Source organism: Mastomys coucha, unplaced genomic scaffold (assembly GCF_008632895.1).
Source record: "Mastomys coucha isolate ucsf_1 unplaced genomic scaffold, UCSF_Mcou_1 pScaffold11, whole genome shotgun sequence".
NCBI classification, from domain to species: Eukaryota; Metazoa; Chordata; class Mammalia; order Rodentia; family Muridae; genus Mastomys; species Mastomys coucha.
The window spans coordinates 18,997,630-19,007,064 of record NW_022196893.1 but is presented as its reverse complement, the minus strand read 5'-3'; the positions used below and the strand labels follow the sequence as shown (position 1 = coordinate 19,007,064).

Sequence of the window (9,435 nt, the reverse complement as noted above, 5' to 3'; positions counted from 1 at the left end):
AGCTCCCTCATCTATTCACTCATTCATCCTCTGATTCATCCATTTACTCACTCCTGATTTATTATGTCATCCACTCACTCGGTCATCTACTCATTCATTTGTTCATTCCCTCACTCATCCATTCACTCATTTACCTGTTCTTTTGCTGCAGCAGATGAACTGTGGTTCTGTTGGTCCCTCTCACTGGAGGAACCCACGGCTGAGCTAGAAAGCCAACACACCTTCCTTCTCCATCTGGTCACTTTACATTCAGATGTTCAGCAGGAGCCAGCCAGCATCTCTGCTAGGGAAAGCTCACAGCAGTTCTAATAGCATACAGGGACACATCTGTGCTAGCAGTAAAAATCCCCATGTCAAGAGCACTGGTAGTGACCAGGGACCAGGAAGATTCATGCCGTATCCCAAGAGGCCTCAGAAGTTGCTTCCTCTACATTCATGTGATTGATTCAAGGGGTTCAGGAGCAAGAGTCTTTGGGAGGGAAGTTGAGGTGGGAGGTTGTGTATAGAGAGGCTGGTCTCCAGGGCTCTGTACCCCAAGATACTCCCCTGTGGCTCACCTGGTGGTAGACTGGTCCTATAATGCTCTGGGGGTGGAGGCCCAGTACAGATGGCTCCTGGATACAGCCAGGATAGTTATGGGGACACGAATGGTAGCTTTTATACACAATCCCCAGTCCATAGTCTAGGAAGGCCAAGTGCCATTTGCTAAATGTGGAATTTCCTACAGGATTTTAAAATGAGCCATGGCTGATCCCTAAAAAGCATGAGAAGAGTTCTAGAAATACTGATCAGAGACATCAGGAACTGAGATACTAGGAAACTTTTGCTCTGCCCCAGCAATACCCTCACAGCCAGGCACCTTCCTTATAGACCTGAGAGGCCACTGGCCTGGCCGTGAAACCTTCCTCAGCCACCCTGAAGACCACAGTGCAGCAGGCACTCCATGATAAGAACCTGTGTCCCCTCCTTTCTTGCCCATTCCAGCAAACAGCTCTCACCCTTGGGCAGTCAGAGCAAGACAAGCAGAAAGACTCCAGTAAAGAGAGGTGCAGAGAGACAAGCAGACCCTTGACAGAAGCACAGCCAGAATGCTTGTTGGGGTCAAGTACTCTGAGAAAGAGAATTCTTGGAACACAGTATGGCTTTCTGAGTAAGAATCAGTCAGTAAGAGCATGGGCCCTGAAAGGACATAGAAAGAAGGAGGTAAACAGCTGAGAAAAACTTCCAAAGAAACAGAAGTCTTTTGTAAAAATACATCTTTTATTTATTCTTTGACAATTTTGTACATGTGTTCAAGGTATCTGGACCCTATCCATTCCCCCCAGCATCCCAGACATCCCCAATATATCCCCCTCCCAACACCATGTTTATCTATCTATCTATCTATCTATCTATCTATCTATCTATCTATCTATCTATCATCTATCTATCCTCCATACTGAATCTAATTAGGGCTGCCTGCTGTAAGGTTACCTGGTCTCATTAACTTGATCACATGCAGTGAGTTCATGAATGCAATAGTCACCTCACATCCAAGGGCGACTCGCCTTCTCATCCTCTGGCTCTTACATTCTTTCTGCCCATTCTGCTGCAATGTCTCCCGAGCCTTGCCGTGGTGGATATAAATGTCTCATTTAGGGATGAAGACTCAATAGTCACTTATTCCCAACACTTTCATCAACTGTGAGTCTCTGCATTGCTGACCATGGTAGAAGGAATCTTCTTTGGCCAAGGATGATCCCAGTACTAAGCTGTGTTTATAAACATTGATATGTGGAAGGTAGGTTGGCAACAGATCTACTTAGCACAACAATAGTAGTAGGTGCACCAGGTTCACCCACTACTAGGGCCAATGACCACCCCCACTTTAAGCCATAGACTTTCCAGGTCTGCAGGCCTAAAATGTTTCTGTGGAACAGGCATTATATCCAATCCAAAAGCAGTTGGTTACTTCTTTAACCTTCATGCCACTGTAGTGCCAGTGGGTACATCTTGGCTGACAGACTTAGCTCCTGCAGGGATGACACGGATAGCTTTTCTCTCCCCCGCAGCCCGTGTAACATCTTCTTGTACTATGGATGTTCTTCAGCAAGGAGAAAGTTTTCAGGTCTACTTGATTCCTCTATGCCCTGCAACTAAATTGTTTTGTGTCTTCAGCAGTAGTGTCTCACCACTTAGTGATGGTGATCCTCCAAGATCAATGGTAATAGCCCCAATTCTCTGAGGTTTCTTTAACTGATAACTCACATGGAGGTAATCCATGTCTGGCACTGAGATTTTTATTTAATAATTCATATCTTCAGGGAGAAGCATGAGACAGAAGTCTTAAAGCCTCGGGATTGGTGATGATGGGCTGTCCTCAGGATTGGTATATAAATGATGGACATTCTGATCGGAAGAAATAGAGAACATCAATAATTAAATAGCTGAAGAAAATGATCCCTAAGTGGACAAAGGACTTGGGATAGCTGTTTCCCACTGATGCTCAGGTAGTGATCTCAGGAAATGCTAAATACTGGTGCATACTTGAGAAAAAAAAATCTAGCAAATTCAAAGATAAAGAAAATATCTCTGAAAGCTCCTTCAGAAAGATCCAGGATTTGTAAAAGAGGCAGTTGGCCGGCAGTAGCTGAGGGGAACAAAAGACTGAAAATTAAAGGTTTCATGCCTCACCTCATACATCACAGGGAACACCCACCTCTCTGGTGGCTGAAGAAAATGCAGAGGTGGAAAGTGTTCCTCATAGGAGATAGAAAAAAAGCCCTGACATTAGTGCTTGAGTCCAGACATAGGGAACCACGAACATACACACACACTCAGCATCACCACCACTCCCATGAGGAAAACACAGTTCAATGTGATTCCTATCTGTTAACTCCCAATAAGATATGGATCTTGCTAGGACATGGAGGAACGGGTCCTGAACACTGTTGCCAGGAATGTGAGCTACCGTAACTACAATGTGGGCATTCTTCAGACATTAACCTTTAGATAAGATGACAATCTTTCCTTTCCTTCTTTCATCATGACCCCTGAGCCCTGGAAAGAATATATATGATAGAGACGCCTCACTAAAGCTGAATACTCACACTGCATTGTCCTCTGCACATTGAGCAGGTGTGGATCTCTGTATTATTAATCACCATGAACCGTAGAAAGAAGCCTTTCTGGGGAGGACTGAGAGATTTTGAATATATGCAGTAAACCAGTATTTGCCAAACACGACCATTGTGATGCATTCATGAGCTCACAGCTGCATACTGTACATGTGGCTGCATGCACAACACCTGTACAAGAGCAAGCCAGCCCAAATCCCTAGTATGGATGCGGAAGGGAATCATGGAGTTCCCAGCAGGGGAACTATTGGCAACTGAAGGCTGCTGAGGAAGGGGCAATTGGCTTTCTTCAGAGAGGCAGGTCCCCAGAGGCTGTCTATGAGCCATTAGAAGGTCTCAAACTCACACACATACAAGTTAGCATGAAATGAACTCAGTGAGTCTTGAAAGAACAGCAAGAGAGGCAGGCAGAAAGGGGGGAGGGTGAGAGTGTGTGCATATGGAGATGGAAAAGGAAAAGGTGATATTGGAGGGGAGGGGATGAGGGTGAGTTTAGGGAAAACTCATATGTAAGCACAAATATTAACTAATTTAATCTCACCATATGAGGTCCTCATCTGAGAGCTCTTAGCTCCCACACACACACTTGTTCTGTGCAGTACTGCTCACAATGAGCAGCCACAGGGTCCACCAACACACGTGAACGGCTAGGGAAGTGGGATGCTTGTCCATGACAGAGTTCTATTTTGTGGTTAAAATGCCACTCAGTGCTATTCAACTGCCAAACTATGAATGCATCTGGATAATACACCAAATGAAGTAAGATGGATGCAAAAAGGCAAGCGCTGTATGGATTCATTTCCCCATGAGGTGCAAGGGTTTAAATGCAAAACTTAAAATAGAGTAGTGGGCTTGGGGCAGGTGAAGAGCTGAGGAGACTTGGGTCAAAGATGCTGGGCGTACGTGCAAAGTCAGACGAACACGTGTCAAGGATCTGGCTGCAGTAGGCAATGCATGGCAAAAGAGTCGATCTACTGCCCCAGCTGGGTACACACGTGACAATGAGAGCCAGGGATGTGCTCCTTAACCAGGTCCTTTTGCAGGGTACACATTGATCAAAGCAGCATGCTATCTATATCCTTTCAAGATATGCAACATCAATTTGTCAACTGTATTTCAGTTAGGTTTGGGGGAGTACACACCCCCAAGAGGTGAGAGGAAGACATGGAGAAGTTGGTCTTAGAGTTGAGCCCCAGAAGCTGCTGGTGTTGGGTGTCAAAAAAGGAAACTGTAGAGCCAGGTAAACTGCAGTCTGGAGGGCAGAAGGGAGTGGAGGGTAAAAGGGAGGCTCAAAGAGCTTCCAAAGCATGAGAGTAGAAGGAGGGTCATCGAGAGTAGTCTGAGGATATTAAGTGTTGAGTAAGTAGAAACTTTCTAGAAGAAAACAAAAATTATAAAGGAATGGGGTTCAAAGGTGGGGGAGCTGGGATATGGCTCAGCAGGTAAAGGAGCTGGGTTCAGGTCCTCAGGACTCAAGTAAAACTCCAGTCAAGGTAAAACATTCCCAAAACCCCAGGGCCAGGGTGTGTGAGGCAGGCAGGTACGTGTTCAGAGTTCCCTGGCTAGCCGATACAGCTGAACTTGCAAACCTCAGGTTTAGTGACAGACTCAAAGAAAAAAGTGGAGAGCAACTGAGGAAGGTGTGTGATGTCCACTCTGGCCTTCATAGGTGCACAGGCACACACACACACACACACACACACACACACACACACACGAACACATAAACATAGGAACTCACATACAAAAGGAGAAAATAATATGATTGGATAACAAAAGTTTTAATCAAACTATGTAGTAATAATGCTAATTTACTACCAATTAATTATACTTATTTAATTATAGGACACAATGGTTTATAGAACTATGGAAGAATAGTGCTTGCCAATAAATAAAACAAAAGGAGAAAAGTGAATTCCTTCATTTGTTATAAAAAATGGTTAGAGACTGAATATTTCCCTTAAATGATGAGCATGGAAGATTGGTTTCAGGAAATAAGAAGGAGGAGAAGGAGGAGGAGGAGGAAGAAGAAGAGGGGAAGGGGAAGGGAAAGGGAAGGAAAAATGTAGCAACACAGATACCAGTTTCTCTGAGACATCCTTAACAAAAATAAATGTTGAAATAAACAGGAAATTCAGGCAAATGGAAACTTTTAAAATAGGCTACCACCCATGTGAAGGTTTAACTTTTGAGGGAAAAGAAACAAACATACTACTATGTTACACAAAAATGAGTTGAACAATTCCTAAATAAATTGATTTTTTTGTTTGTTTGTTTGTTTTGTTTTTTTGTTTTGTTTTATTTTTCGAGACAGAGTTTCTCTGTGTAGCCCTGGCTGTCCTGGAACTCACTCTGTAGACCAGGCTGGCCTCGAACTCAGAAATCCACCTGTCTCTGCCTCCCAAGTGCTAGGATTAAAGGCATGCGCCACCACGTCATGAACTTTTATGATAAACAAGCAAAAACAAACAAACAAAAAAACCAAACAACTCCATGTAAAGCTAGGTCTCAAATCACAAGACCCAAATAAGCATAATAGCGAGAAAGCACACCTGTTTGATAGTCAGACAAATACACTGGACATGAAAACAAAAGGTTTGAATTCTACACTGAATTAACTTAATCTCTCTCTCTCTCTCTCTCTCTCTCTCTCTCTCTCTCTCTCTCTCTCTCTCTCTGTGTGTGTGTGTGTGTGTGTGTGTCTATGTCTGTGTCTGTGTGTCTGTCTGAAGGTATGCTCACATTGGTACAGGTACTCATGGAGTCAGAAGCATCGAATTTGTGAAACTTGGGTTGTGAGCTACCTGTGTGGTGATGTGGTGATGTGAAACCTCTAGAAACTTTCTAGAACCCAGGACCTCTGCAAGAGCCTTATGCAGCTTCTACCCACTGAGCCATCTCTCCAGCCTCCAAACACAGAATCTTCAACTAGAGCCTGGGCTCCTTTTTTTTTATGTTTGTTTCTGGGCTATCTTCAAAGTTAGTTACAAATATGATTAACAGATGTTGATGAGCATAAAGGTGGGCTGTGGTCTTATCGACATATTCTAAGGCAATTAAAAAGAAAAGGTAAAATATTGAGTTAATCTTAAGCCCTGAGAGATGGAGAATCGGTCTGCAGATGTGAAGCTGTTGAGAATGGAAGCCACGCCTGCAGTTTTTAAATCGAGTAGAAAGCAGTAATGACAGAGACTTTCCCATCCAGGCTAAGCTGCCAAACGTGTCCAAGAGTAGAAGAAAGTCCAGCCATGCTGGAGGAAAACACAGAGCCCGGCAGAATGAGATCGAAAACACAGAGCTAGGCATTTGACACAAAGGAAAGTTACTGTTGTGTTTTGAATGTGGAATATCCCACACAGACTCATGTGCTTGAACACTTATGAGAAGCTGCTGGTGCTATAAACGCAGGTTGTAGAGCCTTTAAGATGCAGAGCCTCACTGAAGGAAAGAGTTACTGGAGGTGGGCTTGAGGCTCGGTAGCCTGGGCCTGCTTCCTGACCACTCTGCTTCTTGACTCTCTCTCTCTCTCTCTCTCTCTCTCTCTCTCTCTCTCTCTCTCTCTGTGTGTGTGTGTGTGTGTGTGTGTGTATGTGTATGTGTGTGTGTGTGTGTGTGTGTGTGTGTGTGTGTGTGTGTGTGTGATATTACCACCCACTTCACACTCCTTCTGCCGTGGTTTCCCTGCTGTGATGGATTCTATTCTCAGACTGTGAGCCAGGCAAACAGTTCTGTCCTTAAGCTGTGTTTGTCATAGCCACAAAAAGAGACTAATACAGATAGCAAAGAGCAATTTAAAAAGAGAGTTTAATAAAATGAAGCAAGATTCTTCAGATTTCCCAACACTCCTGGCCAGAGCAAAATGTCTGCCCTTCTTGATACAAGGTTCTTTAGTACTATAAAACCTTTCTCAGCCTTATTGTGCTTGACCCAAGAATGGAAGGTGCCAGACACAGTCACCAATGACCAACTAGTGGCTCTCTAGTTCACTGTCCTGTGTCAATGAAGATTAAAGGTGTGGTACTTGTGGGAACACACACACACACACAAAATTGAAAGCAAACCTTATTATTCAGGCAAGTGAAAAACTGAGGGAAAGTGAGGGAAGCTCCAGAGATGGGGGGTGGGGCATGAAGAGGGAAAAGCCATCAAATTTCCTCTTCTAGAGTGTTCATAGTTCCATGCCAGAAACTGGACAAAGGCAGAGGTAACTGCTATGAGACTGGTTAGTTCTCTGGGCTATCATGGGCCATACCAGTGGAGGGCTCACTGACTCCATGCACGTCCCAGTGGCCTGCCAGAGAGATGCTCATGCTCTATTCCTAATCTGCCTACCCAATTAAGAGTGTCTGAAGTCCCCCTCTCAACCTCTGACTTGTGCTTTGGTAGCTGTTGGTAGCTGTTGACCCTACTACTAGCTGTTAGCCCTGGTTAGTGTTGTTAACATCCACTCTGCAGACAGCCTGTGCTGTCAGTTAATTAGACCAAGCTCCCTTTGTTCTCATATTTACATAACCAGCCTGTAGTTTCACCAGGGAAGGACTTAACCCTATCCCAGCCACCACGATGTAGCTGAAGTCTTGGATACACCACACTTAGTCCCTTGTCTGCCGGTCTGGGCTGGAAGCTCCTTGGTTAAAGATGTCCTTGCTAAGAATCAAGTCTATTACAATTAGCCACATTAGAATAAAGACTATATAAAGAAAGACTTACATGTACCTCAAGGGCTTGTGGAGATTAGTTTGCTTGTGGTTATCAGCCTAGAGTTCAGGCTTGCTTCTTAGCTCATTTACTTTGTCTAACTCATAACCAGCTACAAGATCTTTTCCTTACCTTCCAGGGTGCTTCAGAGCCTCCTTCTTAGACCTTTAACCTTCTTTCTCAATCCTCACCTTCATTGTCATATATGTGAGAAAACTGCCCTCCCCCCTCGCTACTTATAGGAAGCTGCTCCCACATCCCTCTGACCGAATGGGTGACTAAAGAAGGCAGGACTCTGCCTATGCCCAAGGTAGCTGCAGAAGTGTATGCTGTATCAGGAACCCTGGGTTCCTGAAGACCAGCTGGAGGTCAGGACTCCTCAACTTTGGGGAAACCCCATACATACCTGGGGAACCCCCTGCCTCAGAGTTTGAGGTTGACAGCAAGTTTGTGAAAATACTGTTTGGACCACAGTGGGAACACTTGCTTCTCTGTGAACCCCAAGCCTAGGTTCATAAAGCCCAGCACCCATAGCTTCAGGGATAAAGGTTAGAGCCTAGGGTGTTATAATATTCATTGGCACACAGAACACTGAGGAAGAAAAGCCAGGTTTCTCTCTCAAGGCATACGCTACTGTAATCCCTCCCTGTCAAACAATACAAACTGTAACTTACAGACCAGTCCTAATTTTGATGTCAAAACCCCAAATAATATCTTAGTTGATAAAATATGCAAACCTATCAAAAGTATAGACTGATGTGACAAGGTGATGTTTTTCAGAACTGTGAGTGCCATTCGATATCAAGATGGTTAACGGCCTACTTCACTCTGGGGATAAATCAGAGGGAACAAGAAAAGGAAAGAGGTGTAGAGAGACCCTGGAAAGGCATTGTAATCCAGCAAGCAGTCAGACATTTGTCATGTAATAGGAGACGACAAGGAAAGATCCTTAATGCAATTAAGCAAAAGCAAATAGAATTTTAACAGAAAAACATGAAAGGCATTTCAATAAAAAACATGGAACTGGTTATTAATCCTGCAAGTCATATCCCTTAAGAGCTGGTGGATGTCTTTAAAAGGTATCTGGCACCCTAAGAGACCTGAGTGAAGCTGGGGTGCAGCTCGGTAGAGGAATGGTTGCCTTGCACGCCTGATGACCGGGCTTCCATTTCCAATAAGACAGACAGACAGACAGACAGACAGACAGACAGACAAAGCGAATAACTAACGTGATATAAAGTAGTTTTTAAATGAACAATAGGAAAAAGGAGATGGAAATTTAAAAATCTAGTACAATTAAGATAAATTAATGACATGATTTGATTATACACTCGTACTGTATCAGTGGGGAGAAAGGGCATTTCTAGTCAAAACTGCAAGAAACACCAAAAATTTCTAAAGAAGTCTATTGGGGAAGAAAGTCACACATTCTCAGGAGCATGCTCTGAGGCTGAGGGACAGCTCTCTGGGTGAGATGGAGTGAACACACAGTGGTCACCTGTCTACAGGTGAAACAGAAGTCCCAGACAGAGTACCCAAGGCAGCCGTGCGAGATGAGCTTCAGGCAGTGGGCACTAACAGCCCGTAAATGACAGCATCTCTGCCTCAGACAAGTCCAGTG

At 44.2% G+C, this 9,435-nt stretch overlaps 1 long non-coding RNA gene across 1 annotated transcript; it reads right to left on the bottom strand.

Moving 5' to 3' along the window:
* Nucleotides 1–2,265: 2,265 nt before the first annotated feature.
* Nucleotides 2,266–3,200, bottom strand: LOC116081736. The gene is made up of 2 exons (XR_004114986.1): nt 3,090–3,200; nt 2,266–2,388 (listed from the first exon to the last, which is right to left on the bottom strand). It is a non-coding gene; the product is annotated as an uncharacterized LOC116081736 (long non-coding RNA).
* Nucleotides 3,201–9,435: the final 6,235 nt, after the last annotated feature.